Source organism: Muscardinus avellanarius (assembly GCF_963383645.1).
Source record: "Muscardinus avellanarius genome assembly, chromosome: 5".
In the NCBI taxonomy this organism is placed as follows: Eukaryota; Metazoa; Chordata; class Mammalia; order Rodentia; family Gliridae; genus Muscardinus; species Muscardinus avellanarius.
The window spans coordinates 113,119,693-113,125,152 of record NC_137790.1 but is presented as its reverse complement, the minus strand read 5'-3'; the positions used below and the strand labels follow the sequence as shown (position 1 = coordinate 113,125,152).

Genomic DNA, 5,460 nt, shown 5'->3' with positions numbered 1-5,460 from the left:
TCTAGATAAGATTGTAATACCCAATACAAAGTAGATGCTATATACATAGTTGTTATACTGAATTACTTGAGGAATACAGTAAAAAAAAAGTCTGTATATGTCCAGTACAAAGGCATCTTTTTGTAAGCTAATAACTACTTTTATGTACAGCTTTATAAGTTCAAAAAAGCTATCTTGTATGTATGTACAGAAGTTGTTTATACACAAGTCTGCACATGAGGGCCTATAAATTTACTTCCTCAGAACCCTTAGATGTCATCTCTGGGCAAAGACACCAACACTTCTTTCACATATATTACAAAAAAAGAAAAGAATAAAGACTGTTTCCAGGACTGACAATACAGTGTGTCCCATATTGAGAGCAGATAGGCTGCACTTGATTGGTCAAGATCTTTTTATCATAAGGCAGACCACACCAGGCACCGGATTCCCTGAACAACTTCACCCAGAGTGCGCCAATGTCCCATTCGCCAGTTGGAGAGAAAGAATCAGAGCCCTTAGCAGAGCACCACTGTACATCCAGGTATCAGAAAGCCTTCTGTCCTACTCGCTATCAGTGTCTCAATTCATCCTCATTGATGATTTTGGCAGGCATGGAGGGAAGAGTCTGCTGTAGCACATCTGAGGTGAACCACTTGGCCGGGCCCAAAGGGGAGCTGCTCCTCTGGACAGGGTGATGCTCCAGCTGAGAGTGCACATGGGGTAGGCTTCAGGGGCTGGGCAAGTTCTAAGGGGTTGTCTGGATGCTGACAGCTGCTTCCTAGGTACCAGAGCCTGAAGGATTCAGAACTGAGTGCTTTGGCTGCTTTTTCATCATTACCAAATGCAGAGGTATTCCAGAACAAGGGTTCAGGAGAGGATGACTAGCAGCAGGTAAAGGGTAAAAGGGCTGACTCAGAATGGGAACAGACAATTCCTGCAAATAAGACAGGTCCATCCCAGGAGGAAGTATACCAACCTGGAGCAAACTTGGAAGATGCTGTGGATGTATTCCCTGGGCCAGGATCCTCTGGACTATCCCTATATGGAGCTCATGGACAGGCTGAACAATAGAAACTTGAGAACAAGGGGAACTTAGTGGACAGGGAGAAGGAAGGGTGTTCCTGGAACTGGGGACACCAAGGTAGGTCTTCTTCTCCCAGGTGCTTTAGGCCTGTAATCTTGTTCTTTGGTGTAATCATTGCTCTGGGACAATGGGGTGGAACATGAAGACTGCTGTAAAGTTGAAAATTTGAGATTTGTTGTAAGAGAAGTCTCGATCAGCATTAAGTGTGCAGTTAGATGACCGTAAGTTCTCTTCACTGGCCTTCTGAGGGTCCTCTTTCCTGTTATCAGGAGCCACTTTTACAGACACTGGCTTCTCTCTGCTTTTCTTCTTGTTCTCGTACATCTTCTGGATTAGATCACTGAGGTGGGGTGGGGGAAGGAAGGAAAGAGCATGCTTGTGATAAATGCAGCAGGGGCTGGCAAGGAAAAATTCCCTCGGTGCACAAGTGTTGGTGATTTGGTAACTCGTGTTGCCTGTTTCTGAATTCATCTCTGGTTCTGTCCACTTGTGGTTTGCCAAAAGCAGGTTGGTAGAAGTTTGTCGCTTGTACTACAACGTCATGTTGTAGGGCAAACCCTCCCAGAACTGCTTGCTATACCTCCAGCTGGCTCATCTGAGCTGCCACAAGACTCATGGGCTTGCACATGCTTTATAATGAATTCCCAAGTTTCTGATGTGGTCCTGGTGTCAAACCAATTAGTGATGGTATTCTTGGGCGAAGGTAGTATGCTGAGGCTGCTCGCATTTGAAACACTTGTGACATGGGAGGATATGGTGATCTTTGGCCCAGGAAAGGTACAAAAGGCTCGAACCTCTCTATAAGGCCACTCAGAAGATTGAAAGAAGCAGGTCTCTGGACTGGTTGACTCAGAAGTTCTTTCAGGATGTTCTTAGCAACGGAATGACTTAGAATCTCAGCAGGGGACATCAAATGGCTTTTAAGATTTCAGCTGACTTTGGGCTGAGAAAGCAAAGTCTCACTTGCCTTCATGGAGTTCATGAGTTTGTTGAATGTCATCGTATCTGCATCCTTCTTGAGTTGTTCATTACTGGTTAAGGCATTCAGGGTCTCTTCTAAGTGCTCTTCCATGAAGAGAGTTGAGTTCTTTACTTGTTGGTCCACTTTCAAGCCCTTGATCCCTGTTTGTACCTCTTCTACTGAAAGCATAGCCCATGAATGTGAGCTCCCTTTAAGTTTTACTTTATTTGCAGAAAGAATGGAAAGAAGAGGTTTTAAATCCACTTTGGATTTCTATAGCATTTCTAACATATCTACTTTATTTTCAGCATAGTCTTCCAATGGTATAGGAGCAAAATAATTTCCCAAGTTCTGTCCAGGAAAGAGGATGCCTTGCTCCAGACCTGCCACTTTCTCCACTCTTTTTGTAATGTTGACCCAAGGCTGCTAGATTGGTTGCCAGTGCAGCTTGGGTTAGAAAACCACCTGCTAAACCAGCTGGCAGAGAATGACCCTCTCTCAAAACATCTTCTATCATCGAAGCCAAGTATGGCAACTTATCAAGTCTAAAGAACTCATGGAAGTCAAATTCCTCATGGGATTGCTCAAGCAAGATGGCATCCCTTGGCACTTTCTACTCAGCAGAAGGCTCCACCAGGGAGGATGGCCTCCACCTCGTCCTCTTTGGCCACTTCTCCATTGCACCAGACTATGCCTTCCTTCACAGAGGCTGTCCGTCGTCTTGTTCTTTTTCTACCTTTGTGATCTTCTTTAGTATCTTATCATCAAAGCTAGTCAATTCAATAGTTTCATACTGACTTTTGGGTCCAGCTGAGAACCATTCTGGATCTTCTTCACTGTACTAATCATTTCTTCTATGCTCATCAAAGATAGCTTACTGTTCCAAAACTCCCTCCTGAAACTTTTGTCCTTGTAGTCCCTCTTTTGATCTCTGTCTCTCAAGTCCTGCAAGTCCTTGTCACTAAGATAGTGGTCCTTCTCTAAGGTCTGGGCAGAGATGATCCTCCATCCACCCAGCAAGTGAAGCACCTCACTGTCTTTTTCCAATGAGCTTTTTCAGTGGTGAGAGCTAACAACTGCAGTCATGTGGCAGACCTCTCTGAAGCTGTGCCTCTGTGAGCTGAGAATGACATCCAAGTCACCTTCCTTCACACATTCCCGTGCATCTACTATACTGAGCACCAGGGAAGGGTAGTCAGTCGGTATGCAATTCTTTCTTTAGACTTCCACTGGTGAGCTCCATCCTGAAGTTGGGTACAAGGAGGCATGGCACTTCTCAGGATCCCAACACCATCACTGTCATACTTCTCAAAGTGGCATGAAGACCTCTGGAATAGACATTCTTTTAAATCCAAGAGGTCCTCTTTTGTATAGCAATGAGGTGATTTTGAGGCTGGCAGCTTCTTCAGGTCAAGAAAAGTATCTCCATTTTCTGTTTAACCCACATTTCTCTTATTCATGGCTCCTTGGTCTACAATATATTTTTTTTTTTTTGCATTCATGTCCCCACCCCATGGCCTCCATCTCACAGCCACCACCTGAGCCCATGCCCAATGGCATCTTTATTTCCAATATATATATATCCTATATGTATATATGCAGAACCCACGGAGGGCCAATTGTGTGTTTGAGTATAGATAGATACATACCAAAGCAAAAATTATATAAAATAACAATTGTTTTATGTGTCACAAAAAAAGAAGTATGGAATTAATTAATTTATTTATTTTTATTTTTATTTTTTTTGGTGGTACTGGGGTTCCTGGAAGCCCTTCTACCTCCGGGCTACACTCCCAGACCTATTTTTTATACTTTTTTATTTGGAAACAGGGTCTCATAAGCCAGCGCGCGCGGCTGGCTTCGAACCTGCGCGATCCTCCTGTCTCTGCCTCCCAAGCGCGGGGATTACAAGTGTGCGCCACCACGCCCAGCCTATGGAATTAATTTAAAAAATGGGTGAGCTGGGTATGGTGGCCCACGCTTGTAATCCCAGTGCTTGGGAGGCTGAGACAGGAGGAGGATGGCACAGGTTTGAAACCAGTCTCAGCTACCTAGTGAGGCTCTCAGCAACTTAGTGAGATCCTGTTTTTAAATAAAATATAAAATAGGTCTGGGAGTATAGCCCGGAAGTAGAAAGCCTCTGGGTTCCATCCCTAGTACCACCAAAAAAAAAAAATCATTTTTCATCTTAGTTTTTGCTCTTAAGATTTTATAGCTGAGTCTGTTCTCAGGGTTGATTTGTTTTAGGAATGGGAAATATGCTCAAAGCCCAGGAAGAGCAAAGCAATGCTCAAAACTTGTCCATATGTCCAGGATTTTGGTACCAGATTCCTTTTCTTGCCCACAGAATCTGGGGATACTTTATCTTCTTGATTGATAAAATAGTTTCACTTTGGCCATTTTTACTTAACTAAGTCATCCTGGTAGAAGAGATGTTCCATGCATTAAAAATCTCCTGAAGTTTGTATTTTAAATTTGTCCCTATACTTTGAAATCAACTTTATCCAATTACAACAATGACCAATTACAACATCATTCTCTTTACTCAAGCCTAGATTAAAAACTGATGTTTCTTTGCATGACATCTGCACTTGTTGCATCCTAAAGGCATAGTAAGCACCTTTAACACTATAACTATTATTATTATTATTATTATTATTATTATTAATTATTTGCAGATGTTAATTTTCTATTTCATTTTGTTGTTGGTAAACTCCATTTTGAAAGAACTTGGGATATTATGTTTTTTTACACTCTAATTAATTAAAAGAAAATCATGGTACTGGTGATAGGAACCAGGAAGTTTCTACCTTTGAAATACATACCCAGAGCTAAGTAAGTTTTTATTTTGAAATGGAATCTTGATAAAGTAATACCTGCTGGCCTGGAACCAGTTGTCCTCCTATCTCAGCCTCCCAAATATTGTGATTATAGTCATGTGCTACTACGCCCATAAGTAAAAATTTATTGTATAAATGTGTGAATGAAGGTTTTCTTGGCCTGGCAGGACTCCTAATAAAGTGAGTGTTCTATAGGACTGACATTTGCATATACACTGATCCTATGGTCCAAGTTGCTTAGATGTTCCCTTTTGCATTGTTTTAAAGTAAACTGATCAATTTGTGAAACCATTTTGTAGACTAGTTCTAATATCAATTTTGTCTTGTTATTGAAAACATCCAGACATCTCAACCTTTCTCAAATAAATCCTGTAATTGTTCTGTATTTGTTGGCATTTTTATGATCAAAATGAGTGAATCTCACTAACATGTCTTAATAACCACCCTCTTCATTTATTATTTAAGAACATGTTGATTATTTGCTATGTAGAAGACAGAAGCTAAGCATGGGATTCACAGACATGAATAAGGCTGATAAGTGCCTTTTAGGACCCACTGATGAGGGAGACATATAGATACAAAAATAAATGGGA

The 5,460-nt window shown here is 41.6% G+C and overlaps 1 pseudogene across 1 annotated transcript; it reads right to left on the bottom strand.

The window, feature by feature from the left end:
• Positions 1 to 553: 553 nt before the first annotated feature.
• On the bottom strand, positions 554 to 3,487 carry LOC308263589 (eukaryotic translation initiation factor 4E transporter-like; annotated as a pseudogene). The gene has a single exon. The product of its transcript is annotated as a eukaryotic translation initiation factor 4E transporter-like (transcript).
• Between the last annotated feature and the right edge of the window lie 1,973 nt (positions 3,488 to 5,460).